Consider the following 26,614-nt stretch of genomic DNA (forward strand, 5'->3'; position numbering starts at 1 on the left):
TTTACCTCTACATTCTTACAAAGTGAAATATTCACTTTAAAAAAAAATCAATAAATAAAACAAATGGAAATTGCATTTTAACAAGTGGCACATACAACACATTTTATAATTAAATAATGTCATGCTTTGCCCTAGCTCAGTGGTTGGCAAACTCATTAGTCAACAGAGCCAAATATCAACAGTACAACAATTGAAATTTCTTTTGAGAGCCAAATTTTTTAAACTTAAACTTCTTCTAACGCCACTTGTTCAAAATAGACTCGCCCAGGCTGTGGTATTTTGTGGAAGAGCCACACTCAAGGGGCCAAAGAGCCGCATGTGGCTTGCGAGCCACAATTTGCCGACCACTGCCCTAGCTGGTTTGGCTCAGTGGATAGAGCATCAGCCCATGTACTGAAGGAACCCAGCTTTGATTCTGATCAAGGGCCTATACCTCAGTTGTAGGCTCCATCCTGCCCCGGTCAGGCACGTGCAGGAGGCAACCAATCGATGTGTCTCTCTCACATCAATGTTTCTCTCTCCCCCTTCCCTTCCACTCTCTAAAAAGCAATGGAAAAATATCCTTAGACAAGGATTAACAACAACAAAAAAAGAATAAATAAATAAATAATGTCATGTTTTTAAGTTAGATTAAAATTTCTCAGTTTATCCTAAATAAACTGAGTGCTCCTTTCAAAGGATCAGAATAAATGCTTTGCTACAGCTGTAGTCTAACTGGAGAAGTAAAATCCCTGCTGACTGAAAGAGGAGACAGCCTGCTGGGCCTCTCCTACTAACAGCCCTGGCCAAGGCTCCACGCCCGATCTCCACAAGTCTTTGGGACTCCACAGCTTTCCACAGCCCGCCCTTCCCAGACAGTGTAGATCCCCCTTCATTTATTTATTTGGAATTATTTTATTTTTTCCAACTTTATTGAGGTGTATTTGATAAAAACTACTGCATACAACATGACGTTTACCATGATCAAGCTAATTAACATAGCTATTGACTCACCTAGCTATCACTTTTTTTTTTTAGTAAAAAAAAAACACACTAAGATTTACTCTCACCCTAACCGGTTTGGCTCAGTGGATAGAGCGTCGGCCTGCGGACTGAAGGGTCCCAGGTTCGATTCCAGTCAAGGGCATGTACGTTGGTTGCGGGCACATCCCCAGTAGCGGGTGTGCAGGAGGCAACTGATCGATGTTACTCTCTCATCGATGTTTCTAACTCTCTATCCCTCTCCCTTCCTCTCTGTAACAAATCAATAAAATATATTTTTAAAAAAAATTTACTCTCCTAGCAGATTTCAAGTATACAATACAGTATTGTTAACCACAGTGACTATGCTATATGTTAGATCTCCAGAAATGATTTATCCTGCATATCTGAAACTTTGTACACTATGACCAACATCTCCCCATTTCCCCTGCCACTTAGCCCTGGTAACCACCATTCTACTCTCTGCTTCAAAGAGTTGAACTTTTTAAGATTCTACATATGAGATCATACAGTATTGTCTTTCTGTGTTTGGCTTATTTCACTTAGCATAATCCTATAGGTTCATCCATGTTTTCACGAATGACAAGATTTCCTTCTTTCTAAAGGCTGAATAATATTCCATTGTGTGTATATATGTCACCTTTTCTATATGAATGCATCTGTCGATGGACACTTAGGCTATTTTCATATCTTGGTTGTGAACACTGGTGCAGTAGGTATGGAAGTGCAGATATCTCTTTGAGATAGCTATTTTCTTTTCTTAGGGTATATATACCCAGAAGTGGGATTGCTGGATCATATGGTGGTTTTAATTTTTTTAGGAATCTCTATACTATTTTCCATTGTGGCTGCACCAATTTACATTCCCACCAATGGTGAAAAGGTAGCCAAAACCGGTTTGGCTCAGTGGATAGAGCGTCGGCCTGCGGACTCAAGGGTCCCGGGTTCGATTCCGGTCAGGGGCATGTGCCTTGGTTGCGGGCACATCCCCAGTGGGGGGCGTGCAGGAGGCAGCTGATCGATGTTTCTCTCTCATCGATGTTTCTGACTCTCTATCCCTCTCCCTTCCTCTCTTCCTCTCTGTAAAAAATCAATAAAATATATTTAAAAAAAAAAAAGAAAAGGTTCCTTTTTTTTCCACATTCTTACCAATACTTATCTTAAAGGCTCCCTAATCTTAAGTCATGTTACATATTACACACTGGGTGTCAGCTTAGGACACCTGGCTTAGTTCAAATACAGCTGGCCTCCAAGCAAGGATTATTCAGAGCATTCTTAATGAAAGCTCCACCAGCCAGCCTTTCAGTTATTTTCGCTCTTGAAGAAACAGTGAGTCTTTGTATACTACCCAACCGTTCTATGTCAGTCCTACACCAAGCTGGGCTCTCTTTGCTCTGAGTTTTAATAACCACAAGGCCACCCTTTAACATACCATTTTTAGAAAACTTCCAAAATCAAAAGGGGAAACAACCAACAAACAACCTCCCCGATCCTCCCACCCAACCTCCCACCTCCCTGCCACAGGCTTCCCTGAGCCAAGCTACCTTTGAGCTGTTATGTCCGATGGTCCTGTGACAGAGTGAGCCTCAGTCACACAGCACAGGCAGGGCTTTCACCTGGTCCCAGGTGGTGAGAGACTCTGCATGGCTCTCCCTCCTCCGTTAGCTCCTCCCCCTTGGGCTTGCCCGGCCTATTTAATTAAATTCGGTTATAGCTCTCAACCAAATTACCTCCAGAAGACAGGATTTGTAGAAAAAAGGAGGGAGAAACTGTCATCATAATAATAGCTAATAAGGGAATGTTCCCATCTTCATTTTACAGATGAGAAAATGGAGGTTTAGTGTAAGGTTAGAGAACTTGTCTAAGGACACATCACTCATTTAAGCACCAGAGTTTATTTCAAATGGACTCCTCTATTGAGTTCTCATAGAGTTAGACCCCAGAGATAATTCCGGAAAGAAAACTGCCAACTGACTGAATTTCATTTCCATTTAAATTTAATGGAGTGGCGGGGGGAGTGTATATAGTATTAAATTTTAGCTTACTAAATAAATTGAAAAGAAGAAAATCAGGGGTGGGGTGGGAATGAGGTATAATAGTTGTATCGATATAATCTTTTAAATACATACTGGAATTCTTACAGTTGAAAATGAGGCAGGTTAGTAAGAAACTAGGTAATTTCCTGGCAAATGGAATGAGGAAACTGAGACAAAAGGCTGAACACACAGAAAGGCTGAGCAATTAATAGCCAATTGATAAATCACCAGAATCTATCCTCCCTAACCAAAGATACCTAAGAGCTGGTGGTTTAAATCACCTTAGTCAGGGAGAAAGATAACAAAACAAAACACAGAGCCAGACTAACCCAAGACAGAGGTGAAACTAACCAGAAAACAACCCTCCCCCTCACTTGGACCCATAAATTCGCAAGAACTGACCACGCGCACAACTCACTTGTGAGCTGGCACACATCCACTCAGACACATACTTTTTGCTTTTCTCATAGGGCTTCCTGCACCCTGGCCTCTTTCTTTTTCTCTACCTGAATAAAACTCGCTTTGTTCTCACTCTGATTCATCCTTGGAATCTTTCCTGGGCGAATCAAGAACCTGGAGGTCTCCTGACAGGCAGAGTCCTGGACCGTGCCTAGACAGGGCCAGCCCCCAGAGCAGAATCGGTCCAGTAACAAAATGACATGATATTTGCTTGAGGATATTCCAGGAGGTGAAAGTTGATGAGAGTGTAGATGACACAAAATTAGCCATGAGCCGATAATAATTTGAAGCCAACTGATAGATACTAGTATATAAGGACATTCCTTTCAGTAGTCTATTTTTGTATATACTGGCAAGTTTCCACAATAAAAAGTTTAAATGCATGAATGAATAAAACAGCAAAAAAAAAAAAAATCAAAAAACAGTGTCAGAGTGGACACTGGCTTTGCTCTTTAGTCGCTGAAATGTTAAGGTTTTGGCATATTTCAAAGAATAGCAAGATAACAGACGTACAAGTAATAGCAACACAATTACGACTTCCCACCCATGTACATAAAACTTTACAATCCACAGAGCCCACACCTGAGCCCACATTGGAGTATTGATACCACTTTACAAGTGGGAAAACAAAGGCTCTGAGAAGAAAGGTGATCTTCCAAAGGTTACACAATGAGTCAGCAGCCCGAATGCCCATTGGAGCAGCAATGCAGGCATTAATTAGCAGGAGCTACCAGCTGAGAGGTGAAGACAGCCTGCACCTTCTCCCAGCTCCTGATCTTGGGACAGACTCTTTGCTGGCCAGGAGTATAGAAGAGTCCTGCTACACCAAGTGGTCCCCCTCACCATCTCCCAGAGGGGCAGGCCTCTAGGCAGGGGCAGATCCAGGTTTTATGAGCTTTGAAGCATTATATATAATAGTTATATATATATATATATATATATATATATATATATATATATATATATATATACATATACATATACACACACACACACTAGAGGCCCGTTGAAGGAAGATTCTGTAAGAATAGGGCTTTCTGCGGCCTTCTCCACCACCCCGCCTGCTTCCCTCCCTTCTCAGCAGCCCCACCTGCTTCCCCACTGCCCCGCTTGCTTCTCACAGCTTCGCTCCCTTCTGCAGCGCTTGGCTTCCTTCTACGCTGTCTTCAGTCTTCACTCTTCACTCTGTGCCTGGATATGCAAATTAACCGCCACCTTGGTTGGGTTAATTTGCATGCTCACTCCTGATTGGCTGGTGGGCGTGGCTTGTGGGGTGCAGCAGAGGTATGGTCAATTTGCATGTTTCTCTTTTATTATATAGGATATATATATAGAGAGAGAGAGACCTGAATTATATGTAATAGTTAATATTCATTTTGAATGAGAAAATAGATCACAATATATATCCTCAATAAATTCAGATATTTATCCCCAATAAATATCTGAATTCTTGGAGATTTGGGACTCTTTCTTCTGAGATCTCTTTTAGGCAATTTATCAGATATACAAGCACAGAAATGCTTCCTGGTTACAATATGGCCACCTCTCCCCTCCTGGAACACGTCAGAACTCCCTACACCCACAGGAGCCTGTGCAAGAGGGACACCCTGAAGAAAACTTCATTTTCTTCTGAGTAAATCAACCTTTATGCCTAGAGCTCTAGAGCACTCTGCCCATGCCTCTGGGGCTTGCTGAACTACCACTACCAGTCCCAAGCTTTGCCAGTCCCCCTCCCATCCCTGTCCAGCATAACATGGCTACTTTAGACAATCTGAAACTGGGTCCTGATTCCTATTATAAAACTAGCTCCTCATGGACCACACCAAACTCCCATGTGCCAGGCCCCAGCTAGCTGCTTGAGGTTAAAGTATCATCCCCATTTTACAACTGAAAAAAAAAGTCAAGGCCACACAACCAATAAAGGACAAAACTAGGATTCAACTGGAGGGGATGGAAGAGAGGGAGGGAGTGAACCAAAGCAAACATCATCACTTTCCCTGTTATATGGAGGACACACCTGGGAACTGACTCACACAATTGTGGAGGCTTACAAGTCTCAAGCCAGCAGTCAAGCTGGATCCCCCAGGAAAGCCAATGGTGCAGCTTCAGCCCAGAGTGAGCAGGCTCAAGTCCCAGGAAAAGCTATTTCAGGTAAAGTGAGAAGGCAGGAAAAAATCGATGTCCCACATCAAGGCAGATAGGCTGAATGAATTCATGGGAAGGTCAGCCTTTCTGTTTTTTTCTTCTTCTTTAAATCTTTATTATTGAGAGTATTACAGATTTCTTCCTTTCCCCTCCTCCACCCAGTTCCCACCCCGCCCCGCTCTGCCTCCACCCTTTTGTCTGTGTCCATAGGTAAGACCTTTGGTTAATCTCTTCCTGCCACTCCTCTGGGATTCGTCAGTCTGTTCCATGTTTCCATGCCTCTGATTCTATTTTATTCACCAGTTTATTTTGTTCATTAGATTTCTTGTTCATTTATTTTTATTTTTAGATTCAATTGTTGATAGATATGTACTTATTGCCACTTTATTGTTCATTTTCTTCTCCTTCTCCTCCTCCTGCTTTTTCTTGTCTGAGAAGCTCTTTATCTGACCTTCAATTCTAAATGATAGCAGCTGGGTAGAGTCATCTTGGTTGTAGGTCCTTGCTACTCATCACCTTGAATATTTCTTGCACACTCCCTTTTGGCCTGCAAAGTTTCTATTGAGACGTCAGCTGACAGTCATATGGGCACTCCCTTGTAGGTAACTAACTGGTTTTCTCTTGCTGCTTTTAAGATTCTCTCTATGTCTTTGACCCTTGGCATTTTAATTATGATGTGTCTTGGTGTGGGCCTCTTTTTTTAATTATGATGTGTCTTGGTGTGGTTCCTCTTGTTTAGGACTCTCTGTGCTTCCTGGACTTGTAAGTCTATTTCTTTCACCAGGTAGGATAAGTTTTCTGTCATTATTTCTTTAAATTGGTTTTCTTGCTCTTGCTCTTCTCCTTCTGGCATCCCCATAATGCAAATGTTGGTACACTTGAAGTTGTCCCAGAGGCTCCTTACACTATTTTCATATTTTTTTATTCTTTTTTCTTTTTGCTCTTCTGATGGGTGTTTATTGCTTCCTCATATTCCTAATCATTGATTTGATTCTCGGAATCCTCTAATGTTGAATCACTGTAAGTTATTCTTTATATATACACTTAATTTCTGACTTGTCTTTTTTTATGTCTTTGTCATTCTCACTAAGATCCTTGAAAGTCTCACTAAGTCCCTTGAAGCTCTCATTAATTCCCTTGAAACTCTCTTTGAGTCCCTTGAAGCTCTTATTCAGATCCTTGAGTAACCTTATAACCATCCTTTTGAACTCTGTATCCAATAGTTCACTTGCTTCTATTCCTTTCATTTGTAACATGTTTCTTTGTCTCCGCATTTTGGCTGCTTCCCTGTGTTTGTTTCTATGCATTTGGTAGAGCTGCAATGTCTCCTGGAATTGGTAGAGTGGCCTTGTGTAATAGGTGTCCTATAGGGCCCTGTGGCTCAGCCTCCCCATTCACCTGAGCTGGGCACTCTAGGTGCACCCCTATGTGAGCTGTGTGCACAGTCTTGTTGTAGTTGAGCTTTGATTGCTGTTGGTGTCACTGGAAGAAGTTGACCTCCAGGCCAATTGACTGTAAGGACCAACTGACCTCCAGGCCAATTGGCTGTAAGGACCAGGTTCTCCCTGTGTCAGCCTTTCTTATTCAGTGGAAGAGCTGCTATGCAGGAAACACCTCTATGGAGCAGGACTTGCTTCAGTGGTGCCTTGGTGCTCACTGAGTCTGCCCCTTGAGTGTGTCGCTTGTGGATGTGTAGAGTTGTAACCTGGTATGTTCTGAAGCCGTCCACTAGGAGCACTGACTCTAGGGCCTTCAGGGAGGTGCAAAGTCCGCCACTTCCTGGGGCCACCCAGCAGGAGCTACAGAGATCCGCAGATGGCTGCCATTTGTATTTGGGCTAGGAAGTGCCCAGGTGAGGCCCAGCTGTGAAGCAAGGCAGGCTGGTGCTAGTGCCAGGTCTTGGGCCTTTTATTCATAGGTTTGGGGCATGCTGAGGCCAGCTACTGCTTGTTTGAGAGATTTTAGCAAAGTCTGAAGCCTGTGCCAAGACATGCCATTCATATGGAAAAGCTGCTGCAAACAGGTTGGGTGGGGCTGCAAATTAGATGGGGCAGGGTCTCAGGGAATCACCAGGGTGAGCAAATAGTGTGGGTCATGCTGATGGAAACTCATATGGTTGCCAGCCAGCTCTACAATGGGAGAAGTCCCAGCATAGGAACAATGACCCCTGTGAGCACCCCCATCTGGGAGAAAGCCGCCCCAGAGTTCCTGCCCCTATGCCGGACAATCTAGTTCCTCCTTATATGTGTCTGGATCCCCCAAAGCCACCTGGCACTGAAGCTCAGAGGAAGCAAGTCTGAGTAAGTTCGTGCCCTTTAAAAGGAACACTCGGGTCTCCAGCAGCCTCCGTGTCACTCTGCCACAATTCCCACTGATTTTTACAACCCAAAGTTATGGGGACTTCTCTTTTTAGCTCTGGGACCCTGGGCTGGGGGATCTGGTGTGTGTGTCTTGGACCCTCTGCTCCTCGTGGGCAACCTCCACAGAGTTGGTCTTTCTCCTGATTGAAAAAACAACCCATGTGGGTTTTGGACCAGCCCATTCCACACCTCCACCCCTCCGACCAGTATCAATGTGCTTTCTTTACTTTTCTAGTTGTAGGACCTCCATTCAACCAGCTTCCAGGTGGTTCTGAATGATAGTTGTTCTATATTTTAGTCGTAATTTTGATGTGGTTGTGGGAGGCAGTGAGTACCGGCATTTACGTACACCACCATCTTGGTTCTCCCTCGGTCAGCCTTTCTTGTTCAGACCTTCAACTGATTGGATGAAGCCACCCACAGTGGCTTTCTGCTTTACCACCTCCTCCAGAAACACCCTCATAGACATGCCCAGAATACTGTTTGACCAAATTCTAAGCACACCAAGCCCAGGCAATTGACCCAGAAAATTAACCAATATACCCTCTGACTTAAGCTATAAAAGGTCAGGTCTAAATCTGGAAAAATCTCAGGAAAGAAAACTGTTACTGTGATCAATTTGTACCATGTTGGGTGCCAAGAAATTGCCAAACATAAATGCTATGGTTCCTTAACGAGATTTCTTCTTAGTCTGAAATGCATGCAAGTAAAGTATGCAGTCATATGTGTGGCACTTTTATGGCACTGGATTAGACAATCATTTTTTAGTTTTTAATTTTTCTGTATTTTATGATTGACATTTCAGGGCTTTGATAGTCCTAACAAAACTGCCCCTCACATGTAAATCAAATCTACAATGAGATACCACCTCACACCTGTTAGGATTACTATTATCAATATTAGACAAGTAACAACAAGTGTTAGAGAGGTTGTGGAGAAAAAGAAACTCTCATTCATTGCTAGCGAGAATGTAGACTGGTATAGCCACTATGGAAAAAGTATGGAGTTTCCTCAAAAAAATTAAGAATGGAGTTACATATGTCCCAGTATCTTCTGGGTATCTACGCGAACATTTTGAAAACATTTATTCACAAAGATATATGCAACCCTATGTTTGTTGCCACATTATTCATGGTGGTCAAGACAGGGTAATAACCCAAGTGTCCTTCCATAGATGATTGGATAAAGAAGATGTGGTACATGTATACAATGGAATACTACTCACCCATAAAACAGATGAAATACTGCCATTTGTGGCAACATGAACAGATCTTGAGAATATCATGCTAAGCAAAATAAGTTAGACAGGAAAAAGTCAAGATCCTCATGATTTCATCATATGTGGGATATAAGAATGAAAGCAACAAATGAACAAACAAATAAAAACTCATAGACACAGACAACAGTATGGTGGTTACCAGAGGGAAGGAGAGGGTAGTAAAGGGAAACGGGGGTGATGGAAGGAGATTTGCTTTTGGGTGGTAAACACAATGCAATATATAGATGATGTATTATAGAATTGCACACTTGAAACCTATATAATTTTATTAACCAATGGCACCCCAATACATTTAATTTTTTTAAATAATTTTTAAAAAATATAAATTTTTTAAAAACTTCCCCTCCCAGTACTAGCTAACTCCTAAAGACAATAAACCACTTGTCCGGGAGCACATCTTTGATAAGTAAACCCAACCAACCCAGAGCCCATACATGAACCACCTCCTTCATCTGGCTTTTACTCACCAGAGAGCAATATTCCTCTGCCCTAATCATCCCAGACCAGACATCAGATGTTGAGGGCAGCCCCCACAGCCCAGAGCCCATGAAAATTATTCAAATTAGCCAATCCCAAATCTGGTCAGCCTGTTCCCCTGCCTCACAAAAACCACATATAGATTCTTAACCATGCTTTCTCCTCAAATTTTCTGCCTCCTGACCAACCTGGGTGCTTCCCCATGTGGCCCTACATGGTGCACCATGCCTCCTGTTCTTAGGTAACTGAGAAAAAGCATTTTCCTTTGTGGCAGTAGTCTCCCATGTAAATCAAAACACACCTGTTAGAATTACTATTATCAACATTAAACAAGTAATAGTAAGTGCATCTTCCTTCATCCCAATGTTACCCCAATGCATTATTGGGGTGACATTGGGGTGAAAGAAAAGCATCTTCCTTCATGGCAGTCACCTCACCCTACCTAATTTAAACAAATCCTAGGTACATTTTCATATTCTTTCCTTAAAATGCATTCACTGACTGTTCAGATGGAAGATGTTGCATGCCTAACAAATTTTTGCTCTGCTCCTCTCCTTACATATCCACTGAACTGTCAGGTGGCATCTTAAAAGCAATTTAATGACATATTACTGTAGAAAGTTATAATTATGTGGGTGAGTGGGCCAAATTCTTGAAACCAAATAACATAGCTACAGTGTGATATTTTTAATGAAATAATTACTCTGGAAGAATACAGCACCTGGCCTCCTTTGTCACACTCTATCACCTGTTGTGTTGAAACTTCACCAAGGAAAGTTTTCACATCTCTTTATCTTTTAACCTTGATAAGGGGGAGTGTCACCAGCCAGAAGTGCTCAGAAAGGTGTTTAAGGAAAGAATCTTCTACAGGGTATAAATACAGGTGTCTCCAAAAAAATGTATACACACTTTAACAGCTGATAGCTCAATTTTGAAAATGAAATGTATTGTACTATACACTGTCTTTATAATTATTCAAAGTATGTGTATACATTTTGGGGGACACTCTACATATGCCCAAATTCATGTTTATACCTAAACTAACCTTGTCTCAGTCATAGGCTAAATTTGCAGAACCAAAAATGAGGAAATATAATCTAACCCGCATTTTTATTTGTAGATTTATTCCCTACACAGATGCAAATTACATTACATTTAGCTATGCTAAATATGTGAGGATGTCATTATGGAAAGAACATAGTTACAGGAAACCCACATGGCCACAATTCTGCTGTATCTAAGAATGTTTCCACAGTGCTCATTGAGTACATACTGCATACAAGGACCCGTGCTGATGGACACGTTTCCCATCCCGGTCCTGCTCCCATTCCCAGTCTATTAGCTTTAGGTGCTGAGGGAAGAACAGCATAGCTTCTCAGCTGCTGATAATGTAGTCAAGAGTAAGGTGAGTCACACTTCAGGGGAAAGTTATTTTAATGTTAGAAGGTCTAATTTAAATATGAGAATGTTAAGGGTTGTTAGATGTGTGCACATCTTTCTCTTTCTAGCTTGAGAGAGGATGTGTCTCAGTGCTTTGTTTTCCTCCACACTCAATACGGTTTATTTGAATAAATTAAGTTCTACCTCCATTCATGTGTACACAGCTGATGTGTAAAAGTACTGAATCAATCCATGAATCCATTAATTCATTCCATGGTCTGAAAGTTTGTAACCCCCTCCCAAAATTCATATGTTGAAATCCTAACCACCCCCAAAGGTGATGGTAATAGTAGGCAGGGCCTTTGGGAGATGATTAGATCATGAGGATAGAGCCCTCGGGAATGGGCTAAATGCTGTATGAACAGGGTCCAGAGAGACCCTAAACCCCTTTTTCTATGTGAGGACACAGGGGAAAGGCATCAGCTACCAACTGGGAAGAAGGCCCACACCCAACTGTGCTGGCACCTTGATCTTGGACTTCCCAGCCTCCAGAACTATGAGAAATAAATTTTTGTTGTTTATAAGCCACCCAGTGTGTAGCAGCCCAAACAACAATTACGGAGATCCTTCACTGTGCCAGGTGCTGTGCTAGGTACTGGGAGGGAGGGGGACAAAACAGTGAATGTGTCACATTAGGTCCTGTGCTGACAGAGCTTACATTCTAGTGGAATGGAATACATATTCGTCCCTCATGCCCCCACTATTATACCCTCCGGAAATGCCCTTTCTTGTTTCCTGTTTTAGCCATGGCCCAAAGTCCTGCCCAAGTCCCAGCTTTTCTAGTTCCTCCAGCCCAGGTTGATTGCATAAGTCTCATTATCTATTTTGCCCTTTTTGGGATTTTCTTCTGCTCACTCAGTTATTTGTTGGCATTTTGATGCATTTATTTCCCCACGGAGATTGAAACCTCGTGGTGGTTTCAGACACTGATTATAGACTCTGGTCCCATCTACCCCCACTGACACACTTAGGAGTATCTAGGCCCTTCTTGTCATCCCCTGGGGTGGTCCAGACAGAAAACTGCTGTAGTCTGCCAAGGGTGTAGCATGGATCTCTCTGGCCACCTCCTCAGGAACAGTTGCAAAAAATGGGGTACCATTATTTTCCAACACCTGTATCATCTCTGTACTAGTGGAAGCAAAGTTAGGTTTGGCTTCCAAAAATCTGGACTGATGTTCCATCTTAGATTTAACTAGCAGAAGCAAAGGGCAATCAATATGAGCTAAACACCTAAGCTGTTTTGGCAAGAGACGGAAACAGACGGAATCTGAGTAGGAGGTAAAGGACTGGCAGCACTGGGGCAGGGGAAATGCTATGGGAAGAACATCAAGAGGAGGGAATAGCTAAGTAAATGAACCAAAGTCATGGCGACTGCCCTCCAGACCTCTCTCCAGCCTTCTGCGCCCTCCCTGAGCCCTGAGAGCTGACCTGTAAACAGGGTGGGTATCAACTGGCTTCCCTTGTCCTCTGGTTTCCAGTTAGGTTCAACCCGTGGGAGGCACCAGTAGGTTTGAAGATGGAAAAAGATAAGATTAGGATATTTATTCCTCAGACCCCTCCTTGCTGAACCTCTAGTAATCACTCCCTCTACTTGCTTCTTCAGGCCTCAAAGCAATACGATTGCTTCACCCCTCTCGGTTCCCCATAACCTTGCCCACACTTTTGTAAATAGTTATTTTGTTAAACCTTTCTTAATAACATGTTGGAGTGTGCCAACTGTTTCTCAGAGATCCTTGCTGATGAGGAGGGAAAGCCCAGCGTAGGTTTGGGCAATGGAAGTCCAACCAGATTTGACCGATGCGAGGAGTAGACAAGAAAGAAATATCACAGCCCGATTAGAAAGGGTCATGTTCTGGAACTGAAGCTTTATATTGAAAAATCAAAGTTTTGAAAAGTGACAGAACAGAGGGGCAACTCTGAGAAAAATGAATTTAGTGTGAGGGAGCCAACTAAATTGGAGGAAAGACAAAATCAGTTCTGGAAGTGAGGAGACTGGTGCAGTGACCCAGGTATGAGTGATGAGGGCCTGATTAGGTGCTGGCATTAGAAATACAAATAAAGATTCAGATAAGACCGAGGTGGAAAAAGAGACTGATTGGATGAGATGTGGGAAGGGCTCTTGGGAGGAAAAAAGTCAAAGTTGACATCCAGGCAGCTGAAGAGAGAGAAATTATGTGGGCAGAAACAGGAGAGTGAAGGCAAGGACCTGTCTGGTTAGTTTGGGAGTTAGGTTTGAGATTTGGGAAGTGGAATCACCTAGAAGGAGGATCACATAACTGTGGTCAAGGAGGAAGGCAGCCTAAGGCAGATGTCCACTGGGAATAGGGAGAAATTTGGTTTCAGGGCTTAATCTTAGACAACTGTAATCCCATCTAAGGGCCACAAAGTAGCCCCCTGTAGGCCCAATGCAGACCAGAGCTGTGTTCTGTCCAGCTCACAGTGTTCTCTTAAATTTTAAATTAGTGCCAACATTAAAAATTTTGGGTATCTCACAGAAAAAAATCCAGATTTGGGCCCATCTGACAACAATGGGCCCACATGTCGAAACTTGGCCAGAGCTGAGTAGTCATTGCCCATCTGGATCCTGCTCGAGGATCCTGTTCACCCCACCCCACATGGCCTATGTCATTTATGTCACCTGCTGGGCCCTGGCACCCATTTTGAGCATGTGGTCCCTGCTGATGGCAGTGAGAGTCCTTGGAAGTTCTTAACAAAACAGATGTCTTTGGAGACACCCTGGCAAAGTTGAGAGGATGAACTGGATGGAGCGATTCAATTGAGTCCAGCATTTTTGAGTCTTTACTAAGGGCCTGGCATTGTGCCAGGCACCACAGGGCCTGTGATGAAAAAGAAGAGTCTGTCTATTACATAATAGTAACAGGAAGGTCTCTTAAGTGGCTGTTTCAGAAATTCAGTCATGAGTGAGGGCTTAGAATAGATAATGAGAACAGAGATGAAGGTGTGAATGCAAAACAAATGTTGAAGGAATTTCAGTGACAAATTAGCTATAAGGGATAAAGAGGAAAGAATATGAACTATGACTTAGTTCCGTTTGATAAATGAAGAGAGGGTGTAAGCAACAGTATTGGATTACTCAAAGTGTAGTAAAGGTTACACAGGCTGCACCCTTCCTCTTTCTTGCACACCTGCTCTTAAGTAATGGCAGCACTATCATCGCCTGTGTGTTCAGGAACTGGATTGCTATTTTGTTAACAAATAAAGAAAATGGTCCTGGCTGGTGCTCAGTGGTCAGAGCATCAGCCTGTGGACCAAAGGGTCACAGGTTTGATTCCCGGTCAAGAGCACATACCTGGGTTGCAGGTTCAATCCCCGGTCTACCAATCGGGGTGCGTGTGGGAGGCAACCAATCGATGTGTCTCTCTAATGTTGTTTTTCTCTACCTCCTCCTCTATCCTCCCTCCCCTTCCAATTCTATCTGAAAAATCAATGGAAAAAAATATTCTCGGGTGACGAAAGGAAGAAAGAGAGAGAGAGAGAGAGAGAGAGAGAGAGAGAGAGAGAGAGAGAGAGAGAGAAGGAGGGAAGGAAGGGAAGGAAGGGAAGGAAGGGAAGGGAGGGAAGGGAGGGAAGGGAGGGAAGGGAGGAAGGGAGGAAGGGAGGAAGGAAGGAAGGAAGGAAGGAAGGAAGGAAGGAAGGAAGGAAGGAAGGAAGAAGGTAAGGAAGGAAGAAGAAAGAAAGAAAGAAAATGAAGCTTTGGCTGGATGGCTTAGTTGGGTGAGCATCGCCCTATACAACAAAATGCTGCAGGTTCGATTCCCAGTCAGGGAAGTTACCTAGGTTGTAGGTTTGATCTCCAGTTGGGGCACGTAGGGGAGGCAAAAGATCTCTCTCACATTGACATTTCTCTCTCCCTTCCTCTCTTTGAAATCAACAAACATATCCTCAGGTGAGAAAGAGCGAGGGAGGAAGGCAGGGAAGGAACAAAGAGAGAAGCAACCTTCATTTAGTCTTGCAGGGCCAAGTTGGAACTCTACCTCCGAAGCTGTTTAAATATTATTAAGTATTTGTTTAAACATTAAGCTGTGAAGCAAGGCTTTGGTAGTGGACCAGGAGCAAACCATCCAGGAAACAGAAACAATCGTATACAGCTCCCTGATGTTTCAGGGTTTTAGGGCCACACTGAGTTTCTTTAGTTCCCTAAGGGGAAAATGTAGGAATTTCCTTTAAAGAGTCACTGATTAAGGGTTACTAATGAGGACTTGGCAATGCAACAGTGGCTCCCCTTGCTGCTGAGAAATGTACTACAAATGTCCCTAACCTATACTCATTTTACAATCAAAAGCCTTATAATATAGGGAGGCACTGATCATTTCACTAAGCCATACATTTGCTAAGCAGAAAATAGAAATTATATTTACAGAAAGAAAATTCTTACATTACGGCCCCAGAAGCAGAAAAAAATAAGTCAAGTGGATTATTTCAACTGAAAGAAGTTTTGACTGAATTATATTTCTTGTTTTTCTGCTTGCTTTAGCCAGTAGGAGCTTGACCACTCATGTCCTAGTGTGTAAATCATCACAGTTTAGTTCCTTTTCAAATCCATCATTCATAGTTGGCCTCTAATCAAGTATACTGGAGGTTTCCTTTCAAGGTCTGCATATGTTTGTGTGTGCGCATCCCTAGAGCATACAACGCCACACACAGGAGAGGGAGGCCTGATGTGGAATTAACTGGGTCCCATCACAAAGCAGGGATAAGCTTGGGCCTCGTCTCCTAAATCTGTTCAATGGTCACAATGAAATTACTCATCAGCCTCAGGAGTGATGGGTGGTATTCCCACTCAGAGTCTCACACACAAGAATTCTCTATAGGGTGGGATAAACAGGACTACCAATTAGTAAGGCATATTATTCACACCCGAAATTCAATGTGTGTTGTCTTAACACAATGAGAAAAGACTCTTTAATTACAAGTTATACACCTGTTTCGAAAACGATTGAAGAGACGCCAAACTCCTTTAAAGGTTAGGACAGAATGAGGTGAAGGCTAGGTAACAGGTGTGCCAGGTTCCCTAAGTGCATGTCTTCCCTTTGCCTAACTAAATGGCACAGTTCCCCATCCCAGTAAAGCTTTGTCTGAAGGTGTATCAGGAGTCAGGAGACCCAGGATCACACCCCAGGTAGTACCAGGTAGGGCTGGTCCTTAACCATTCTGGGGCATGCTCTCTTCATCAATGGATAAAGGATTGCACTGGGTGGCTTCAAAGGTCCCTTCCTTTTCTAAAATTCTGTGATCCTCTAAATGAGTGGAAAAGGGAAAGAGGTTCACAAGCAGGTACTCAAATGGGAATACTTGTTCTACTGACAGATTGCTAGAGCTGTGAAGCATTGCAACAAAGAATGACAAGGGATTATAAACAGGCCTGTCCCTAGTCTCTCTTCTTCTTCTTAGAAAGACACCGGTGATATTGGATTAGGGCCCCACCCTTATAATCTCATTTAACATTAATTACCATTTTAGGTCCTATCTCCAAATAGCCACATTCTGAGGTACTGGATTTTGATGGGACACAATTTAATCCAGTATTTGCCCTCCAAAAGTTATAGGCATAGTTAGCCCCAGTGTGTTCTAAATGCCCTGTTCTTTACAAAGCTCTCTCCCCATCTTCCTGCCCCAACGTAGCACTTTTACAATATAAATCACAGGGATTTATATCGTAAAAGTGGCTGGACCTGCTAGTACTTTCCTTCTTCTTATTACCATCCACATTTGGTTGGATTACACAGATTTTTAAGGCTGGGAATTAAAAAGCAACTAATTGGCTTCAGGCCTAGTCTGGGCTGCTTCTAGCAATTCACCCTCACCTCTCCCATTTACCAAGCCTTCAGGGTCAACGAGGAGTTATGTATTACGTGGCAGGGCAGGGAAAAGTGAAAAAAGAAATGTGCATCTCTGCCCAGAAATGCTTCATCATGGGTCTGTCTCCATTCCCTATAAGACACTTCCTGTGTTACAACATCTGGTATTAACAAGCCTGGACACAAGCAAGATGGAGGAGACACTGTTCTGAAAGGATTCCGCACTTTCATTTTCTCTGGTGGAACACCAGCCACAAACTCTTACACAGACCCCTGAGCTCTGATTGATGTTTCAGGTACTTCAGCTCCAGATGTATTGTTTACATATTTGTTCAGCCAGTTAAAAATAAAAAAAGCCCAAATTTTAAAGTTACTTCTCAAACCACCATCTCTCTCCTTGATGAATTTAGTGTGTTTTTTTTCAGATGCAGCCACAAGCAACCTTCTCCAATCCACTTATTCATTCAAAAAATATGTATCGAGTGCATTCCATGTACCAGGATTGGAAATGTAGTCCAGTGAAGGAGACAAACAAGTTCTAATAAATGGTACTTATTTCACCGCTCTGTGACAGATGCAGTGCTGGGCAACTTAAATGCATGGTAAAGCATGATCAAGATCTCCACTGTACAATGAAGAAGCAAAGGCACAAAGAAGTTCAAAAAGTCAAGGTCAGACTACTAGTCTATGGAAGTGTGGAGACCAGAACCCATGTCACCTAACTCCCAGGCAGTGCCCTTCCCACTATCAGGGAATCTTTATTTTTCACTAATCTCTAACTGAAAGTTAACACTTTCTTCAATATATACAGTGTCTCCAAAAATATACACACACACACACACACAGAGGATCCAAGATGGCGGCGTAGGTAAACACCTAAACTGTTGCCTCGCACAACAATTTCAAAACTACACTAAAAGATAAAACATCTATCACCCAGAACCACGGGAAAGCTGGCTGAGTGGAAGTTCTACAACTAGAAGGAAAGAGCAAACAGCATTGAGGGGTGCACAAACGCTGAAAAGCTGAGGTACGGAGACGCGGGAATTGGGCTGGCGAAGGGTGACTGGGAGCGCTGCTGTTTTCAACCCGAAGGGAGACAAGCTCCTGATTACTCCGAACTCCAGTTTCTGGGGAGACGCAGGGCACCCAAACTCCTACGGGGAGAAGCTGGACTGTCTGCCGTGGAGTCGGAAAGTGAGGGAGGCTTGTTTGCAGGGCTGCACGCAGGAATAATTGTTTACTGGGCTGGGGTGCGGGACGCAGGGACTGACACAGAGCGAGCTTACTGGCAGCCATCGCTGTTTGCCACGCCCTAGCCTAGTCACACCGAGACCCCGCCCGGAACAATCTACAAACCCACCCAAGCTCAAAGCAGTGGCTTTAGCATATAAATGACGTGCCCTATTGCAGCTTAACCTAGCAAACTTGCAGCCTGGGTCAGACAGCTCCAAAACCTCCAAACCCCAAGCAAAGAGGAGAAAACTGTAGTTCTCGCTGTAGCTCCTGCTGGGTGGCCTCAGACAGTAGCTGACCTGCACCCCATTCGAGATCCAGAAGCCAGTGTACCAGTGGTCAGTGTGAGACACCAGATTTCAACTTCTCACATCCATAAGTGACACATTCAAGAGGCAGACTCAGTGAGCACCAAAGCCCCACTGAAACAAGTCCTGCACCATAAGCGTGTCTCCAGCGCAGCAGTTCTTCCATTATAGACACAGCGGGTCCTCACAGCCAATTGGCCTGGAGGTCAATTCCTCCCAGTGTACCAACAGCAATCAAGGCTTAACTACACCAAGACTTTGCACTCAGCCCACAAAGGGGTGTACCAAAGGCATCCACTTCAGGTGATTGGGGAGGCTGAGCTACTGGCCCCTATAGGTCACCTACCACACAAAGCCACTCCATCAACACAAGGAAGCAGCAAAATGCGGAGACAAAAAAACGTGTCACGAATGAAAGAAATGGAGGAAAGCAAACTACTGGACGACATAGAGTTCAGAACCACATTTATAAGGTTACTCAAGAATCTTCTAAAAACCACTGAGGAACTTAGTGAGACCTTTAAGGATCTTAATGAGAATGCCAAAAAAATGGAAAAGGACCAGTCAGAAATTAAGCATACACTGTCTGAAATAAAGAATATACAGAAACTCAACTGTAGATCAACGTACCCCAAGAATCAAACCAAAGATCTGAAATATGAGGAAACAAAAAACACCCAACCAGAAAAACAAAAAGAAAAAATCCAAAAATATGAAGATAGTGTAAGGAGCCTCTGGGACAACTTTAAGCGTACCAACATCTGAATTTTTGGGGTGCCAGAAGCAGAGAGAGAGCAAAATATTGAAAACCTATTAGAAGAAATAACGACAGAAAACTTTCCCAACCTGGTGAAAGAAATAGACTTACAAGTTCAGGAAGCACACAGAACCCCATACAAGAGGAATCCAAAGAGGACCACACCAAGACACATCATAATTAAAATGCCAAGGGCAAAAGACAAAGAGAGAATCTCGAAAGCAGCAAGAGAAAAACAGTTAGTTACCTACAAGGGAGCACCCATACGACTGTCAGCTGATTTCTCGGCAGAAACTACGCAGGCCAGAAGGGAGTGGCAAGAAATATTCAAAGTGATGAACAGCAAGAACCTACAACCAAGATTACTCTACCCAGCAAAGCTATCATTCAGAGTTGAAGGTCAGATAAAGAGCTTCACAGACAAGAAAAAGCTAAAGGAGTTCATCACCACCAAACCAGGATTACATGAAATGCTGAAGGGTATTCTTTAAGAAGAGGAAGAAGAAGAAAAAGGTAAAGATAAAAATTATGAACAACAAAATGACATCAAATACATACCTACCAACAAGTGAATCTAAAAATCAAGTGAATAAAAAATCTGAAGAACAGAATGGACTGGTGAATATAATAGAATCAGGGACATAGAAAGGGAGTGGACTGACAATTCTCAGGGGGGAGGGGGTGTGAGGGGTGCGGGAAGAGATTGGACAAAAATCTTACACCTATGGATGAAGACATGGCGGCGGGTAAGGGCATGGGGTGGGGTGGGGAATCAGGTGGAGGAGAGCTATGGGGGAAAAAAAGAGGAACACTTGTAATAATCTGAACAATAAAGATTTATTAAATATATATATATATGTATATATATATATATATATATATATACACACTTTAACATCTGGTAGCTCAATTTTGAAAATGAAATGCTTTTATCATTATTCAAAGTGTATATATACATTTTGGGAACACCCTATAGACAACAAACCACAGTAATTATTAGCTGTACCTATGACCCTCTCCAATAGAAATCGTAGATATTTTCTTTTATTACAAGTGTTGTCTATATCTTGAAATATCGTTTATGCTCATTACTACTTCAAAATTATGGTAGCTACTAGATCCACTGATAGATCTTGTTTAATGAATTACTTGTAAAGGCATATACATTACTACATAATAAATTATTTTAATATTTGACAAATGTTTTGAAACTGGTTTCCTTTACAATACTGTGCCTTTTATTTTATACCTTTGAAAGTATTGTTCTGAGAAGGGGTCCTTAGTCTCCCCAGACCTGCCAAAGGGTACACGGCACAAAAATGGGTCATAAGCCTACATTATAGCAACGGGCAGCCCATACCAGTCCAGAGGCTCTGCTCACTGTGTCTTTGAGCAAGAAGCTAGGTTGGGATTTTTAGAATTAAAAGAGAAACGTAAACAAGAGAGAAAAGAAACCGCAATTCCTTTCTCCTTTCCGCCTACTCAGTTGCGCACGTGCCCTAAATGCTCTCTTCTCTGCCAGTCGCAGGGCAGCTGACTCAGAGAGCGCCCACCTGTCCCACGCGCTGCGTCGGTGGATCAATGTGTCCCTGCTGTGGGCAGGCGGGCTGACGTCAACCTCTGACCGCGGAGGCTGTGCACCCACCGTGCCCGGATGGTGCTGAGTGACACAGTCAACAAGCGGGAGGTGCCAGAACTTCCCACACACCCAGGCGGGATCCTGCGGTTTTTACCCGCCTCTAGCAGCTCAACCCCTCCGCGCCCCCAAGGCCCCACAGTCCTAGAAGGAGCTAGAGTCCCAGGACCTGGGTTCCGACGGGGCAGCAAAGAGCTGCTGGTACGGGGTGGGGAAAAGTGCGAAGCTCAGCCCCAGCCGCGAGAGCAGAGCTGGGCCAGCCCTGCAACCAGCCTCAGGGGTGCTTTCTGTCCCCGCCGGGGCCCCCACCCCTGGCCCAGGGCCGGAGATCGGCCGCCCGTTCGATGCCTCTTACCCAGCGGCGAGCGGAGCCTCGGGCCACAGTGTACGGTGTTGGCGCAGCGATAGCCGCGGCTCCCTGCCCGGGCTCGTGGCCTTGGCTGGGGCCCCGCCCGACCCCGGGGCGGAGGCTGAAGGCGTGGAGAACGAGGCTCCCCCCAGGAAAGGTCCCGCCGCTGCCCCGCCCGGCGCCGCAGCCCGGGCACCGAGGCCAAGTGCAGACGGCACGAGGCTTTGTGAGCGCACAGAGGACAGAGCCGAGACTCTCGGGCCCAGCGGCCCAGCGCCGCCCTCGGGGCAAACTCGCCTCCACTCCTGGAACGCCCTGGAGGGTGGCCCGGCGCCCCAGGCACGACAGTGGAGGGCAAGGAGACCACCTGTTGCTAACCCCCTCCCCCACCTCGCCCGCCTGCTGGCAGCCGGGTGCTGCAACTGGGAGGACAAAGGTGGAGGTGGAGCTGGGGTAGAGGCCCTGCTGGTTTGTGTCGGGTCCTCAGGGGCGTCCTGGCTTCTCACCTGGTTCCCGCGACGGCTCGGGAAGACCGCAGTTCCCCTACTCATTTCACACTTAGGACGACGACGGAGGCTCTGCGAAGCCCCAAGGCGTATTTGCCTTGGTAAGCGCAGGGGGAAGGCCCGGGTCCCTTGGCTTTCAGCCACTGCCCTCCGCACCGTGTTGGGTCCTACTTTCATGCTGGGCTTGCAAATGCCCTTTCCAGGTGGGTGCAGTGTAAGTGGTTCTCATAATATGAGACTTAACAGCCCTCCCTTTCTTTTCCCCTAAGGATATATTTTTACTTATGTTTTTGAGAGAGGAAGGGAGAGGGATAGAGACTAGAAACATCGTAAGAGAGAATCATCGATTGGCTGCCTCCTGCACGCCCCCTACTGGGAATGGAGCCCACAACCGGTCAAGTCCCCTGACCAAGAACTGAACCTGACTTCCTGGTTCATAGGCTCACACTCAACCACTGAGCCAAACTGGCCGGGCATAACAGCCCCTTTTAATTTATATACAGGGTGCCCCACAAGTTTTACTGCAACTTTGGATATGTTAAAAACTTTCCTCCTAAAGAGTCCTTGAACGTATTAAATCTTTTACATTTTTTGTGACTTTTGAATAATTTTTTAAAAATTTTGTTACAATCAATGTTTTCTATCTTCAATCAATGGGACGAACTGCTTCTATTACATGATTTTCTGAAATGGGGAACAACTCTGGTAAAGAACTCTGAAAGAAAGGGAACCCTCCTTCACTGCTGGTGGGAATATAGCCTGGTACAGCCACTATGGAAAACAGTGTGGAGGCTCCTAAAAAAAATTAAGAATAGAGTTACCATATGACCCAGCAACCCATCTTCTGGGTATCTACCTGAAAACATTTATTCACAAAGATATATGGCCAAGACATGGAAACAACCAGAGTGTCCTTCAATAGATGATTGGAAAAGAAGATATGGTACATATACTGTATACTACTCAACCATAGGAAAAGATGAAACACTGCCATTTGCAATAACATGGATGGATCTTGAGAATATTGTGCTAAGCAAAATATGTCAGACAGAAAAAGTCGAGAATCATATGATTTCACTCATATGTGGGATATAAAACTGAAAGCAACAAGTGAACAAAATAGAGAAAACTCATAGACAAAGACAACAGTATGGTGGCTATCAGAAGAAAAGAGGGTAGGGGATAGAAAAGGATAAAGGGGATCAAATACATGGTGACAGGAGATTTGACTTTGGGTGGTAAACACTGAATGCAATATATACTAGTAGATGATGTAGCATAGAATTGCACATTTGAAACCTATATAATTTTATTAACCAACTAGAGGCCTGGTGCACAAAATCCGTGCACGGGGGGCGGGGGGGGAGTCCCCTCAGCCCAGCCTGCACCCTCTCCAATCCAGGATCCCTTGGGGGATGTCCGATTGCCGGCAGTTGGACATCCCTCTCACAATCCGGGACCACTGGCTCCTAACTAACTGCTCACCTGCCTGCCTGTCTGATCACCCCTAACTGTCCCCCCCTGCTGGCCTGGTCACCCCCAACTGCCCCCCGCTGCTGGCCTGGTTACCCCCAACTGCCCCCCCCCCCCCGCCGGCCTGGTCACCCCCAACTGCCTCTCCCCCCAGGCTGGTTGCCCCTCACTGCCCCCCTCTGCCGGCCTGGTTGCCCTCACTGCCCCCTCTGCCGGCCTGGTCACCCCACACAGCCCGCTGTTCAGTCATTTGGTCGTCCCTCACTAACCCCCCTGCTGGCTTGGTCGCCCCACGCAGCCCACTGTTCAGTCATTCAGTCGTCCCTCACTAACCCCACTGCCAGCCTGGTCGCCCCACACAGCCTATTTAGTCGTCTGTTAGGTTGTTTCGGTTGTGATGGTAGCTTAGGCTTTTATATGTATAGATGTCACCATAATAAGTTTAATTTAAAAGATATTTTAATAAAATAGCAAAAAATATATATATAATTATGGTAGAAAAAAAAGAAGCTCTGAACAAAATGAATATAATCTTCTTTCAGTTTTACCAATAGATGAATTCCTGGAAATTTCACCCTATGCATATTTGTAATTATCTCAGCTAGAATCCAATTCATTTTACAAAAATATATTTTTTTTTCATACTTGAATGTTGTGGCAAAAGCTGGGGACACCAGGAATCATACAGGACTCATAACAATTGTTGTATGGCACTCTCCACACAGGTCAGAATGTAGCCTGACTCCTACCCTCTAAACGCCATGTTTATGTTTCAATCATCTTGACAAACAGAAATGCCCCACTTCACATCCCAGTCACACAACCCTCCCCATCCCAGTTAAGATGCCCTGGTTTACATGGGAAGACTGCAGGCAGGAGAAAATCAGAGGAGACATGCTGCTTGTCGGATGGTTTGAGGTTGGTGGGTGTGGAATCAGATTCAGTTAAGTGTCCTGAGAAGATCTCACATGCTAGGGGCTCTACATGTATTCATTCTAGAACCTCACCGAAGACCCCTTCTTCTCCCCTCCAGGGACTGCTACATCAGGCAAGCAGGAAGGGGGCTGAGTTTACTCACTCACTCATGCAGTGTTCTTTCATCTAATCCCACCTGCTATGTATCAAGCAAGCCCTGTGCCTGCTGCCTGGTCATGTACTGCTAACAAAATCAGACTTGGTCGCTACCCATGTGGGGCTTGCAAAGTTGCAAACGTGTGCTTGGGGAGATGGGAAACTAGGAGAAGCATCATTAAGTGGGAAGAGGAATGATAGGAGGAGCTGGCACTAAGAGCAACACACCCCATTTTAACATCCTAAAGAATAAAGAGCAAACCACCAGGGCTCTGGGAAAACACGCAGGCTAGTGAGCAGGAAGAACTGGCAACAGGAACTGGGCGAGAATAGGGAATGAAACAGAGAAAGGGCAGGCCAGGAGGAAGAGCATGATAAAGAGGCTGTTCTCGTAGGCATGCAACTTGATTTTTTTTTAAATGTTTTTATTGATTTCAGAGGGGAAGGGAGAGGGCAAGAGAGTTAGAAACATCAATGATGAGAGAGAATCATTGATTGGCTGCCTCCTGCACTCCCCCCTACTGGGAATGGAGCCTGCAACCGGGGCATGTGCCCTTGACCGAATTGAACCCGGGACCCTTCAGTCTGCAGGTCAATGCTCTATCCAATGAGCCAAACTAGCTAGGGATTTTAAAACTTTTTTTTTATTGATTTGAGAGAGAGAGGAAAGAAAGGGGAGAGAGAGAGAAACACCAATGTGTGAGAGAAACATCCATCAGCTGTCTCCTGGGGATCAAGCAGGGGAACTGAGCAGGCAACCCTTCAGTGCACAGGACAATGTCCAACCAACTGAGCCACACCAGCCAGGGCGGACACACAACATTCAATAGTACCCTCTGTTTTGCCGAATCAGCAGGCCCCAACCTCATCCCTTCCCTGCAGCAAATCTTCCCTGGGTGAGTAAGTAGGTAGAGAAGTAGCTCACCCTTCCTCTCCCCGCCCCAGCAAATCCGTCCCTAGCTCAGAAAGCAGCCCAGCCAAGGTGACACCAGCTTCTAAGGAACTGCTGTGAGACTTGTGGGGTCCTAGGGATGAGTTCCTTCTATGTCCCTACTATAGGGACCAAGCAGTACACATAGTGTTCATCCTGCCAGACCACGCAGCGCTCTTAGAACCTCAGAGTGGGTGGGCAGAGAGAGTACAATGATCGTGTATTATGCCAGGTTTTTTCAAAGCAGTCCCCATACCTCCCAAATGTGCCGTTTTCCTCACAGCCATCCTACACAACAAATAACAAAAGTTGCTGTCAGGCTATACAGAGTAGCTAGAGTTTCCTCATTTGTTACATAGAAGATCAAGTGGTTTTTAAGACCAGAAGCAGTAATGTATATGGAGGTGCTTCACAAACTATAAAGACTCTATCTCAATCAGGATTCTTGGTTGCAAATGCAAGCAATAAACCAGCTCTGGATAACTTACATAGAAGAGAGATATTAAAGGATCTCAGAGGTTCATAGAACCATAAAAATGATGGAGTAACGATGGCAGGAAAAGTAGAAAGAAATCAGGACAGCTCTGCAGAATCAAAAAGCAGAAATCACACACCATCTTTTAGCAGGAAAAGCCTGGCTACCCTCAGAATACTCCCATTGCCTTCACAAATGACTCAAATGACACAAATATAAACAGACTGAGAATTCAGGTCCTCAGTGGGAGTGTCCATTGACCAAATCTATGCCAAAGGCCAGCATCATAGCTGTCAGAACAGGGAGAGAACATACTTGGTCCCTCTGACTTTGACCAGGACTTGTGATAGGTATTCCCCCCAAATGGGGAAAAGGGTTGAATACTAGGCAGGCAAAACAAAAAGAAGATGACTACTGTAGGCTGCATAAATATAAGAACTTACTACATATATTGTTTTTTACACACATAAGCAAGGTAGCATAATAGTGAAAACCCTCAGTCCGAGAGTAACAAAGAATTCTGGATATATATATATATATATATATATATATATATATATACACACACACACACACACACACACACACACACACACACATACATATATTAAAGAGTGCTGAAAAGCAAGGGTGTGGCAGGCAGACTCTCCAGACGCTGTCTCCTAGGATGGAGGAAAAATACTGAATCTGGAATCGTCTTTTTCAGAAACTTAGTCTCAAACACAGTTTGGGGAAATTCTTTTTGCCTAAATTTCCTCATCTATAAAAGAGATAAAATTTGTCCTACCTCAAGGATATGCTGGAAGAATAAAAACTGTATCTTTTGGGCTATAGTAGCTCAGAGTATGTGTGGGACTAGGAAGACCAAAGGTTATG

The 26,614-nt window shown here is 44.3% G+C and overlaps 1 protein-coding gene across 2 annotated transcripts in view; it reads right to left on the reverse strand.

Annotated features, from left to right (window-relative positions):
- SQOR (sulfide quinone oxidoreductase) overlaps positions 1-21,897 on the reverse strand; it is a 55,542-nt gene extending 33,645 nt beyond the window's left edge. The window contains exon 1 of one of the 2 annotated variants that reach the window (XM_080662579.1): positions 21,289-21,620. The gene's annotated coding sequence lies outside the window, so the exon portion shown is untranslated. Of the gene's footprint in view, positions 1-21,288; positions 21,621-21,788 lie in introns of those variants that run through there. The other variant, XM_080662580.1, reaches the window with a different exon arrangement.
- Between the last annotated feature and the right edge of the window lie 4,717 nt (positions 21,898-26,614).

Source organism: Plecotus auritus (genome assembly GCF_963455305.1).
Source record: "Plecotus auritus genome assembly, chromosome: 1".
In the NCBI taxonomy this organism is placed as follows: Eukaryota; Metazoa; Chordata; class Mammalia; order Chiroptera; family Vespertilionidae; genus Plecotus; species Plecotus auritus.